At 62.4% G+C, this 12,561-nt stretch overlaps 1 protein-coding gene across 6 annotated transcripts in view; it reads right to left on the bottom strand.

The window, feature by feature from the left end:
• The window catches only part of ANXA4 (annexin A4), a 76,965-nt gene that overhangs the window by 25,765 nt on the left and 38,639 nt on the right, over positions 1–12,561 (bottom strand). The window contains exon 1 of one of the 6 annotated variants that reach the window (XM_050715812.1): positions 2,813–2,930. The exons of the other annotated variants lie outside the window; for them this stretch is intronic. The gene's annotated coding sequence lies outside the window, so the exon portion shown is untranslated. Of the gene's footprint in view, positions 1–2,812; positions 2,931–12,561 lie in introns of those variants that run through there. 6 annotated transcript variants of the gene reach the window in all.

Here is a 12,561-nt window from a genome sequence, read left to right as displayed (position 1 = left end):
CTGCCTGCTGCCCCGCGATAAGGCCAGGGATTTCCGAGCCGCTGCGCTTCGTTAGGGCTCCGCTAATTAACCACCCCCCCCACCTTGGCCAACCCTGGGCACAAAAAACAGGGGAAAAAAAAACACTTTTTGGGTACAGGAGGAGGCAGGAGGTTTCGGGATGAGCTGGTTGACTGCAGTCGCCCCTAAAACACCCAGACTTTTTTTTTGGTGTGTTTTGTTTATTTTTTTGGGGGGTGACGCCCCCGGCCCCCCCCCAGCCACGTTTATCTGGTTCTCTGGGGTGAGTCACCCGGGGCAGGGCCGGGTTTTGGGTGTGGGCCCCCCCCGCACCTCAGTGGGGCCTTGTCTTAAAGGGGGGGGCCTTTTTTGGGGGGCAGGGGGCCCTTTTGGGGGGCAGGGGGCCCTTTTGGGGGGGTTCTGTTTTGGGGTGTCCCCAGCTTTTGGGGGGTCTCTTGGGTGTTTGGGTTGTGGGGGGTGCTTCCTTGGGGGCACCTGGGGGGGATTTTTTGGGGGGTCCCGCCTTCTGGGGGGGGATTTTGGGGTTCCCCTGTCTGGGAGGGGTCCTGATTTTTTTTGGGGGGGGGGGGCGGGGGGGGTGGCTTGGGTGGCCTTCCTAGCCCTGGCCCTGAGGTTTGGATTTTGGGGGGGGTCCCAGCTTCTGGGGGGGGGGGTCTTGGGGGTACCCCTGCCTGGGGGGGGATCCTGGGGGCGGTCCTGGGGGGGTTCCCTGCCTGGGGGGGGGGCTTTGGCCCTGGGGGGGGATTTTGGGGGGGCCCTGCTCCGTGGGGGGGTCATGGGGGGTCCCAGCTTGCGATGGCGGCGGCGGCGGAGGCGGCAGCGGGGGGGGGAGGAGGAGGAGGCGGCGGCGGCGGCGACCCCGGGGGCCGCATCCAGCTGCTGCTGGCGGCCGCCGAGTTCCTGGAGCGGCGGGAGCTCGGGAACGGCTCTGCCCCGGCGGCTTCCTCCGGCGGTGCCGGTGGGTCCCGGGAGGAGGCTCCGGTGTTAGCGGCGGCTCCTTGCCGGGGTGGCCCCGCCGAGGCCGAGCACGGGTACGCCTCGGTGCTGCCCGGCGGAGAGCGGAGAGGGGCCGGGAGATAGCAGCGGACACATTATGACCTAGACCGCAGGAAAATCTCTTACGGAAAGCTAAAGGCAGCTTTCTATTTCTTTTTTTCATTTGCTTTACCCAGAACCTAAATAATGGCTTAGAATTTCACAGAAGCTTTTCCAACAGTTTTACCGTTCAGTTGGTTTGTACACAGAAGCAGAACGAGCTGGTTTAACAAGTAGATTTGATGGCAAAAGAAATGTCAATAAACAAGGAAAAGAGGAAGAGAGGCAGAAAAGTTTTGAGTGAAATACGATGGCAGAAGGAAAGCCAAACTGAAGGAAATGATACATACGCTGGATTCAGGGCAAACGGCCCTGCGATAGGAAACCACAGCAGCAATAAAACAGCAATGTCACACTGAAGAGTGACTGTGTTAAAGATTCCGATTTCTTCATCCACATTAAACATCCCTGGGAATAAAAAGAGCAGAGCCCTGCAAAAGGCAGCGGTGCTAACCCTGCTGTGCAAGCTGGAAACGCTTTTTTGTTCCAGCATGTTTGTGTCTGTGGTGCCATAAGGAAAAAGGCACTGAGCTTACAGGCGCAAGAGCTCAGCACTTTTTTGGCAATGGTCCCTGCCCCTGAACACCTTCCACAGGCAGCAGCGTCCCCATCAGCAGCTCAAGCCAGGGCACCGGAAGGATAAAGCTCCCCTGCGCGCTCCCTTTGCTAGTGCAGGGAAGGAAGGAACTGCTCGGTCGGATTTGCCACTGCTCTGCCGCTTACCACAACCCCTGGCCCACAGCTCAAACGGCAAAAAACAGCTTCAGGGCCGGAGGAACGCTTAACTCTGTGTGCTGAAGAATTCAATTACGCACGCATACAGCCAGCTAGCAAGGCACCAAGGTGCCCCGGCTAACCCCGTCCCGATCGCGTTTGCTCCAAACCGCACCGAAGGGCTGGGCTTGCTGACACACCACGCCTGGTGCCCTGCCTTGGAACGGGCTCAAGGCACAGTGGCCAGGTGGCAGAACGCATCCCCTCCCTTATTCCAAGCTCTGCCACAGCCGAGCTTTTTTCACGGCAGGCTTTATCGGAGAAGCACGGAATTTCTCAGTCTGCGCCGATGCCCTTTAAAAGCAGAATCCAACGCGAACATCGTTTCTCAGAGAACAGCCGAAACTTGGGCGTGTTCTGGCCGATTCCAACACCCGGCCGTGTTTCCCTGACCGTGCGCTGAGCACCCACAGCTCCGCAGGATGTGACCCCAAGCCTTTTACCCCAGCCTCGGAGCACAGGGACGCTGCCAGCCCCGCACCCAGGACCTGCGGTGGAAAACCCCAGGGCACCCAGCGGGCTCGTCCCTTCGCTGGGGGGCACCTCCGGCTTCTCCCGGGGCCAGACCAGCCAGCCTGCTCCCCCCTAGCCCTGTGCTGCCCCCCAGGGATACCCGGGGACCCCCAGGGCTGCCCGGGGACCCCAGCGAGCGGCAGCGCCCCAAACCCCTCCGCAGCGCCCAGCGGGGAGGGCCCGCAGCCGCCACAGGGCGCAGCGGGGCTCGGAAGCCACACGGGGGGCACCGGCCCCGCGCCCCCTTCCCGTGACCGGGCCCCCCCCCACCCCCGGCCCGCGCCCTCCGGGGCTGTCCCCGCAGGCCCGGCCCCGGCGCTTCGGCCCGGCCCGGGGCTGCCCCAGGCCCGCGGAGCCGCCCGGGGGAACCGGGGCGGGGGGGGGGAACCGCAGGGGGCCCGGCACTCACCGGCAGTCCCGGGGGAGCCCGGGCGGCGGCGGGGCACGGCTCGGCACGGCTCGGCACGGCCGGGGCAGGGCTCGGCACGGCCCCCGCCCCGCCGCGGGGTGGGACTGCCGGGGCCGAGCCGCTTCTCCCGGCTGAGCCCGGCCCCCGGAGCCCTGCCTGGGGCCTCGCGGGGGGGTGGGCGGGCAGCGCCCGGTGCCCCCCCCTCCCATTTGCTCCAGCACCCCCCGCAAAGGGCTTTTTTATTTATTTTTATTTATTTATTTATTTATTTATTTATTTTTCTCGGGGGGGGGGGGGGCCGGGGGACGACAGCCGCAAAACGTGCGGGGGAACCTCGACTCCAGCCCCCCGCCCCTGGTGCTGGACCCGTGCTGCGGGCAGGATGCGAGCCCGGGACCCTGGGCCAGGCCGGGGGGGCTGTGGGGGGGCTTTCGGGGGGCTGTGGGGGAGTGTGGGGAGCTGTGGGGGGGCTGCTGTGAGGGGGCTGTGGGTGGGGTTGTGGGGGGCTGTGGGGGAGCTGTGAAGGGGCTGTGGGGGGGCTCTGAGGGAGCTGTGGGGGGCTCTGGGGCGCTCTGGGGGGGCTGTGGGGGGTTATGGGGGAGCTGTGGGGGGCTGTGCGGCCTGCGGGGACCGGGGGCGCTCGGTGCCGGAGCTGCTTTGGGGAGCTCCGGGCGGCGCTGGGCACCGGGGGACCGGGGGGGGTGGGGAGCAGCCGCGGCCCGACCGCGGGGATCGTGTGGGGGGGGGGGAACGGGGGAGGGAGGGGGGTGGAGGGAGCGTTGGGCACCGCCGTGACGTCACGCGGGCGTGACGTCACCAGGAGGCCGCCACCGCACCGCGCCCCCTGGCGGAAGGCACCGCGGCGGTCCGCCGGCCACTGACGTCATCGGCGCTGGAGTGGCGTCACCCAGTGCATTAGTTATTAGCGCAAATGATTTCCGCTTTATCGCCATTTCTCGTCCCCATGGCCTTGTTACAGAGCTTGGTATCTACACATTCACCTCATTCGTCACAGTATTCCTGGTGATGAGAGAAGTTGAGATAAAGGAGGAATCAAATGAAAACAGACCATTATGTACAGGACAGGAAACAGAGGTATGGACAATATATTTCAAACAGGACATTGGAGGACAATATATCTCAAACTGGACATTGGAACACAAGATAAAGAAATAATTAGCAAAAACCAGTCCTTGCGCTTAGGAAGAAAGCAAACTCAGCAGAATCCTGACCAAGGGTGAAAAGTACGCTGTGAGGAAGACTTATGGCCTTCCTCTCTGAGACCACCACCCACAGCCCGACGACCACTGCCCAGAATTGATGAGAGGATCTGCGCAGACGCAGGACACAAAAAACTAATTAGCATGAGAAGGGAGAGTAGGTGGGGTTAGATAATGAATATGTATAGGCATTAATAAAATATTCATCACTCTGCTGTATAAATTTGGGATGGCTTTTCACTTCAGGTATGCACGACAGGCGGAGAGATCCCCCGTGCATCCAGCGCTGCAATAAAGAATATACCACTTAAAGAAATTGGGCTATCGATCTTTGAATCGCTGGTACCGGTGACCTGTGTTGGTCTGGAATAAAGTGCAATCGTTAGCACGCCGAGTGTCCATGCCCTTGCATCTAACAGAATCGTACAAATCCCTGTTGGGATCTCTCTCTAGCTGTGGGCTGGCTAAGCTGTCCTTTGGATGGTGAAAACGGGAAATCACGGGCATGGGAAATGATGAGTGGGATGAGAAATGATTGCTGGGATGGGAAGACTTCCTTGGGCTGGAAATCCATGGGGCTAGGAAATGAAAGAGATGGGAAATCTTCCTTGGGATGGGAAAGCTTCCGTGGGAAGGCAAAGCATTGGGATGAGATACCTTCCTTGGGGAGGAAAGGCATTGGGATGGGAAATTTTCCTTGGGGAGGAAATCACTGGAAAGGAAAAGCATCGGGGTAGGGAAATCTCTCTTGGGATGGGAAATTATTGGGATGGGAAATCTTGAATGGGGTGGGTAAGATTCATTGGGGTAGGAAATACTTGGAAAAGAAATCCAAGGGATGGGAAGTCTTTGGGATGAGATCTCATTGGATTAAGAAACGCTTCGTGCTGATGGGAACTATTTTGCATGGGAATCTGTTGGGCCGTGAAATCGTCGGGATGGGAAATCACCGGGAGGATGAAAAGTCTTGGGATGGAAAATCCTTGGGAGGGGAAAGTGTTGGAGCGCGAAACCCTCCTGGGCCTGGCAAATGATGACTGGGACGGGAAAGGCTCACGGGGATGGAAAATGATTGCGCTGGGAAGCCCGCTGGGGTAGAGAAACTGCAATCACCACCAAGATGGCGGCGAGGGGCTGGTCAGCCGTTGGGATGGAACCCCCGTTGGCCGGGCTCCCCAACGAACCGCCCCACTCTCCAGCGACCATGGCAGGTACAGCAGCGGGCTCCCGCTCCTCCCGGGGCTGCGGCCCTGCCGGCGAGCCCAGCGCCCGAGAGCTCAGCCCAGCGCCCTTTTTCCTCACAGAGAGATTCCCCAGACGGCTGCCGCCGGTGCCGCAGATGCCCAACTCCCCCTTCGTTGTCCCAGCTGAGCCGCCAACGGTGGCTGCCTGGCTGCTGCCCTCCTTCCCCGCAGCGATGGCGGTGCCCTTGCAGCCCCCCCAGGTACCCACCCTCCCCTACGCGCTGCCCCAGGCCACCGTCTGGCACGTGGTGCCGGGGGTCCAGGGGCAGGTGCTGCAGCTCCCAGCCGTGGTGCAGCTGCCGCCTGGGGGGCACCTCCCACCCGAGGGGCACCACCTGCAGCTGGTGCAGCTCCCCGCCGTGGGGCATAACCTGCAGCTGGTGCAGCTCCCCCACACCGCTCCTCCCTGTGCCCCTGTCTGCCAGTGGGGACAGCCCACGGTGACGGGGACACTGGTGCCCCACCATGCGCTGGGGCTGGGGCCCAGGGCCGTGCTCCACGGGGAGCCCCTGCACCCCGCAGGCACCTGCCTGTTGCAGGCCCCCGCCCACCCCGGCCCCCCGCCACCCCTCGTCCCGGGGCCTCGGCTCCGGGGGCAGGCGCTCCCCACGCCCCGCACCGTGACCAGCAGCCAGGGGCAGCTGCCGGAGCCCTGCGACCGCGCCGTGGGGCTCAGCAAGGACCAGGGGCCCCCGCTGCCTCACCCCACTCCCCCCGAGCCTTTCCTGGCTCCATCAACCTGCAGCACCCAGACGGCGACGCCCCATGGTGAGTTTGGCGCTGGCACAGCCGGCCACTTGTCGCCCCACACCCATGAGCCATGGGAAAGCTGACATCGCCCGTCTTGGGGGATTTTCTTGCGTCGTCCTCAGCGGCGACAGCCCCGGAGGTGCCTGAGGAGCCCCCGCAGCCTGCCCGAGCTGGCCATGATGCCTTCGCCGAGGCCTTTCCAGAGCTGGCAGGGACAGCCAGCAGCTGCAGCACGCGGCAGGACCAGCTCCTGGCCGACCTGGACATCCCCGGCCATGGAGGAGCTGCTCAGCTGGCTCGAGGCCGTGGAGCCCCAGGACGCCTTCCCGGTGTCCCCGCAGTCCTGCCCTCAGCCGCTTTCCTCTCCCAGCTGCCCGACACTCTCCGAGGACAATCGAGGAGCCGAGCACGCAGGGAACTGGAAGCCACAGGAGCCCTCGGTGAGGTACCCTCAACCCTGGGGTGTACCCCGAGAAAGGTTTGGGGGCGGGCTGTCGGTGCAGTCCCCTGTTGTGCCGGCAGCGAGCCCCCCCCCTCAGCTCTGCAGCCCTCCCCTGCCCAGTGCCCGTAGTAGACCCCTACCCAATCCACCCCTGAGTCCCCCCAAGAGGTCCCCTGACCACCCAAGTCCTCAGTTTCCCTTAGTAGACCCCTGCCCAACCCCCCAGAGTTCCCTCAAGAACCACCCCAAGCTTCCAAGGTCCTCAGTGACCAGAGGAGACCCCTGCCCAAATGCCCCCTGGGTCCCCCTCAAGAGCCCCCTGGCTGCCCCTGCGTCCACCGGCACCAAGCGGGGGGCCAAGCGCCCGCGCCCACCAGCACCCCCGGGACAGCGGAGAGCTCCCAGCACAAGAAGGCCAGCAACAGAGAAACCCCCCGGCAAGGAGAGGAAGATGCTGCTGGGCCAGGGTGTCGAAAGGCCCCAAGACGCCTTGCCAGGGACGCCGTGGCCAGGGACGGGACCGGCATGTCCAAGGCCCCAGGACGCCGTGGCAGCAGCAGGCAAGAGGGCAGCGGCAGGCAGCAGCCAGCGACCGACAACTCCCGGGCGCGCAGCAAGAGAGCCCGAAGCCCGGGGGCTGCTGGGGGCAAGGAGCAGCGTCGCCCGCCCTCCCCGCAGAGCACGGCTGCTGGCCGGAGACTCCGAGCGGGGAGCCCCGTGCCGTGCGGCCCCAGGACAGGCTCTGTCCCCAAGCCGTCAGGGCCAAGATGTCTGCAGCAGCGCCAGCACCTGGGGGACAAAGACCCCCAGCGAGACTTTGCAGGAGCCGCTGGGGGCCAGGGCGAAGGCGCTGGGGCCAGTGCGCCAGCTGCCCTGTGCGCAGCCGCAGCCCACCTCCGGCGGCCCCAGCAGCATGCCCAGGGCCCCGCCGACAGTGCCAGGCTCCAGCGCTTGCGCCCGCTGCCCCCCAGTCCCCAGCTGGCGGCAAAGAAAAAGGTGGTGCCGGCACCACCAGGCAGCACGGCGTCAACAGGGGACGCTGCCCTAGAGCAGGCGCCCAGAGCGCCGTGCCTGCCGGCCGCGGGGGCCAAGGCGCAGCGGGGGGCTCTGCCCCACAACAGCCACGCACGCTGCAGCCCCCGGCACGGCCCCGCGTGGACTACGTGCCCTGCGTGGGGCCCTGGGCGCGCAGCCACGCGGCGCCCAACAGGCCGCTGGAGGAGCAGGAGGCGTCGGTGCACATCACGCCGCAGCAGCGTCCCTGAGCGGGAGCGCCTGAAGAAGCTGGCCCAGGAGGAGCGGGCAGCGGGCGGCCCAGCGAGACGAAGATCGGCCCTGTGCAATTCTTCGCGCAGCGGCAGAAAAGACAGGGCCATAGCCAAGTATTACGGCTACCCGTGAGCCTGCGCTCCTCGACGGCCCCTGCAGCACCCAGTGGTGCTGAGCTCAGCACGCAGGCACAGAGACCTCTGCAGGCGCCTGCTCCAGCTTCAGCCCGCGCTCTTCAGCCCTTGCCCCTCTCCGCTTGCCCTTACCCTTCTTTAGTGCTGGAGCTAGGCAGTGTTTCTCACTGTCAGGGATGGGCAACAGGCGGGGGGATGGGAAATGGGGGGGTCACGAATGAGTGGTTGGGAGTGTTGCGATGGAAGCTGTTGGGCTGGGCAATACCTGGGATGGGCAAGTTTGGGCATGGGAACTGCTTGTTGGGACACAAAATGGCAGGGATTGAAAACTTATTTCTTCTTTTCCCGGTCCTTTCTCTGCTTTATTGCCTTCTTTCTGAAATTACTCTCGTGTAGGGTGTTCACTCAGCAGCGCCTCTGCCTGCAGTTGTTCTGGCAGTGGGATGCCGAGCGGGATGCAGCCCGCTCCCGCTGCCCATGCCTCAGTCCGTGAATGGATGTGGCATGGCCAGCACGGACGGGAGAAAATGGGTTGGATGGGGCGGGTGGATGGGATGGATGGATGGATGGAGATGGATGGATGGATGGGAGTTGGGAACTGAGCCTTGGATCAGCAATGGGAGTTGCTGGGATAGGAATGATCAGTGGGATGGGAAGTCATGACGGTGATGGAATTCATTAGGTGTGAAATGATGGGATGGGAAATTGCTAGGACGGGTGATCACGGTGGTGATAGGAGATCATTAGGCTGGGAAAAAATTGTTGACATTAATAAATGTTATTGATTGTCTTTTGAATTTCTTGTATTATTTTTATTATTTTCTATTCCTCTATTATTAAACTCTTTATCAATGCCTATGGGTTTTTATTTTCCTTCCGATTCTCTGCATGTTCACTCAGGATGGGGGGAACATGAGCGAACAGATGTGTCGCTTGCCCCTCGCCCTCTTCAGTGTTCCCCCACTCAGGGATGGGCAACCGTGGGGATGGGAAATGGGGGGGTCCCGACCGAAGGCAGGTTGCACAGCCCCAGGAGGTGGCAGCAGCAGCCCCAGGAGCCGCCGGCCCCACCTCGGGCTCGTCTCATCCGGAGAGGAACCGCGGGTGGGGCAACGGGAGGCCCCAGGAAATATTTGCCTTTTTTTCCCCCTAAAAAAAAAAAAGGGGGAAATGGGGCTGGTGCCCCCTTGCTGCTGCACCCTATGGGGACACCGCAAAGACGTCTGCGGGAGGGTCCTGATGCCCTAAAAGCCCTCTAATTCCCAGCAAACACACGAGGTTATCGAATAAATTAAGACGTAGATGAGTGCGTCCAGCCCGGGACTGGGGCCTTTGCTGGAAAAAAATGTGGGATTGGGATCTTTACTATCAAAATTGTGGGGATTGGAGACTTGGCTTTTAAAATTGAGGGGATTGGAGCCTTTGCTATCAAAAATTGTGGGACTGGAGACTTTGCTTTAAAAAAAATGTGGGGTTGGAGACTTTAAAAAATTGTGGGGTTGGAGACTTTGCTTTAAAACATTGTGGGATTTGGGGGCTTTGCTTTAAAAAACTGAGGGACTGGAGTCCTTTGCTATCAAAATTGTGGGGTTGGAGCCCTCGCTGTAAAAAATGTGGATTTTATTTTGGTCTTTTGAAGGGTCCTGCTCAATGTTTTGGGCTGTCACAGCGGAGACGCCTTCCTAAATCCCAGCCTCGTTGGGACTTGGGGCACCCCAGGGACGGTGACACCCGAGGGACGGTGACACCCCGGGCACGGTGACGCCGCCAGCGGCCCGTAATTCTCCCCGTCGTGCCCCGTCCCGCCGGCTGCCTGCTGCCCCGCGATAAGGCCAGGGATTTCCGAGCCGCTGCGCTTCGTTAGGGCTCCGCTAATTAACCCACCCCCCCCACCTTGGCCAACCCTGGGCACAAAAAACAGGGGAAAAAAAAACACTTTTTGGGTACAGGAGGAGGCAGGAGGTTTCGGGATGAGCTGGTTGACTGCAGTCGCCCCTAAAACACCCAGACTTTTTTTTTTGGTGTGTTTTGTTTTTATTTTTTGGGGGGTGACGCCCCCGGCCCCCCCCCCAGCCACGTTTATCTGGTTCCTCCTGGGGTGAGTCACCCCTGGGGCAGGGCCGGGTTTTGGGGTGTGGGCCCCCCCCCGCACCTCAGTGGGGCCTTGTCTTAAAGGGGGGGGGCCTTTTTTTGGGGGGCAGGGGGGCCCTTTTGGGGGGCAGGGGGCCCTTTTGGGGGGGTTCTGTTTTGGGGTGTCCCCAGCTTTTGGGGGGTCTCTTGGGTGTTTGGGTTGTGGGGGGGTGCTTTCCTTGGGGGCACCTGGGGGGGGATTTTTTGGGGGGGTCCCGCCTTCTGGGGGGGGATTTTGGGGTTCCCCTGTCTGGGAGGGGTCCTGATTTTTTTTGGGGGGGGGGGCCTGGGGGGCTTTCGGGACTGTGGGATAGGCCCTGGCCCTGAGGTTTGGATTTTGGGGGGGGGTCCCAGCTTCTGGGGGGGGGGGGGTGGGGGCGGGATGTCTTGGGGGGTACCCCTGCCTGGGGGGGGGATCCTGGGGCGGTCCTGGGGGGGTTCCCTGCCCTGGGGGGGGGGGGGCTGTTTGGCCCTGGTGGGGGATTTGTGGGGGGGCCCTGCTGCCCGTGGGGGGGTCATGGGGGGGTCCCCAGCTTGCAATGGCGGCGGCGGCGGAGGCGGCAGCGGGGGGGGGGAGGAGGAGGAGGCGCGCGGCGGCGACCCCGGGGGCCGCATCCAGCTGCTGCTGGCGGCCGCCGAGTTCCTGAGCGCGGGAGCTCGGGAACGGCTACTAGCCCCGGCGGCTTCCTCCGGGCGGTGCCGGTGGGTCCCGGGAGGAGGCTCCGGTGTTTAGCGGCGGCTCCTTGCCGGGGGTGGCCCCGCCGAGGCCGAGCACGGGTACGCCTCGGTGCTGCCCGGCGGAGAGCGGAGAGGGGCCGGAGGATAGCAGCGGACACATTATGACCTAGACCGCAGGAAAATCCTCTTACGGAAAGCTAAAGGCAGCTTTTCTATTTCTTTTTTTCATTTGCTTTACCCAGAACCTAAAGAATGGCTTAGAATTTCACAGAAGCTTTTCCACACTTTTACCGTTCAGTGTTGGTTTGTACACAGAAGCAGAACGAGCTGGTTTAACAAGTAGATTTGATGGCAAAAGAAATGTCAATAAACAAGGAAAAGAGGAAGAGAAGGCAGAAAAAGTTTTTGAGTGAAAATAACGATGGCAGAAGGAAAGCCAAAACTGAAGGAAATGGATACATACGCTGGATTCAGGGCAAACGGCCCTGGCGATAGGAAACCCACAGCAAGCAATAAACAGCAATGTCACACTGAAGAGTGACTGTGTTAAGATTCCGATTTCTTCATGCCACATTAAACATCCCTGGGACTAAAAAGAAGCAGAGCCCTGCAAAAGGCAGCGGTGCTAACCCTGCTGTGCAAGCTGGAAACGCTTTTTGTTCCAGCATGTTTGTGTCTGTGGTGCCATAAGGAAAAAGGCACTGAGGTTACAGGCGCAAGAGCTCAGCACTTTTTGCAATGGTCCCTGCCCCTGAACACCTTCCACAGGCAGCAGGCGTCCCCATCAGCAGCTCAAGCCAGGGCACCGGAAGGATAAAGCTCCCCTGCGCGCTCCCTTTGCTGTGCAGGGAAGGAAGGAACTGCTCGGTCCGGATTTGCCACTGCTCTGCCGCTTACCACACCCCTGCCCACAGCTCAAAACGGCAAAAAAACAGCTTCAAGGGGCCGGAGGAACGCTTAACTCTGTGTGGCTGAAGAATTCATTACGCACGCATACAGCCAGCTAGCAAGGCACCAAGGTGGCCCCGGCTGCTTAAAACAACCCCGTCCCGAGTCGCGTTTGCTCAAACCTGCAAACCGAAGGCCTGGGCTTGCTGACACACCACGCCTGGTGCCCTGCCTTGGAACGGGCTCAAGGCACAGTGGCCAGGTGGCAGAACGCATCCCCTCCCTTATTCCAAGCTCTGCCACAGCCGAGCTTTTTTCACGGCAGGCTTTATCGGAGAAGCACGGAATTTCTCAGTCTGCGCCGATGCCCTTTAAAAGCAGAATCCAACGCGAACATCGTTTCTCAGAGAACAGCCGAAACTTGGGCGTGTTCTGGCCGATTCCAACACCCGGCCGTGTTTCCCTGACCGTGCGCTGAGCACCCACAGCTCCGCAGGATGTGACCCCAAGCCTTTTACCCCAGCCTCGGAGCACAGGGACGCTGCCAGCCCCGCACCCAGGACCTGCGGTGGAAAACCCCAGGGCACCCAGCGGGCTCGTCCCTTCGCTGGGGGGCACCTCCGGCTTCTCCCGGGGCCAGACCAGCCAGCCTGCTCCCCCCTAGCCCTGTGCTGCCCCCCAGGGATACCCGGGGACCCCCAGGGCTGCCCGGGGACCCCAGCGAGCGGCAGCGCCCCAAACCCCTCCGCAGCGCCCAGCGGGGAGGGCCCGCAGCCGCCACAGGGCGCAGCGGGGCTCGGAAGCCACACGGGGGGCACCGGCCCCGCGCCCCCTTCCCGTGACCGGGCCCCCCCCCACCCCCGGCCCGCGCCCTCCGGGGCTGTCCCCGCAGGCCCGGCCCCGGCGCTTCGGCCCGGCCCGGGGCTGCCCCAGGCCCGCGGAGCCGCCCGGGGGAACCGGGGCGGGGGGGGGGAACCGCAGGGGGCCCGGCACT

Source organism: Cygnus atratus, chromosome 27, assembly GCF_013377495.2.
Source record: "Cygnus atratus isolate AKBS03 ecotype Queensland, Australia chromosome 27, CAtr_DNAZoo_HiC_assembly, whole genome shotgun sequence".
NCBI classification, from domain to species: domain Eukaryota; kingdom Metazoa; phylum Chordata; class Aves; order Anseriformes; family Anatidae; genus Cygnus; species Cygnus atratus.
Note: the sequence above shows the minus strand (reverse complement) of the source record. Positions and strands in the feature narration are given on the sequence as shown.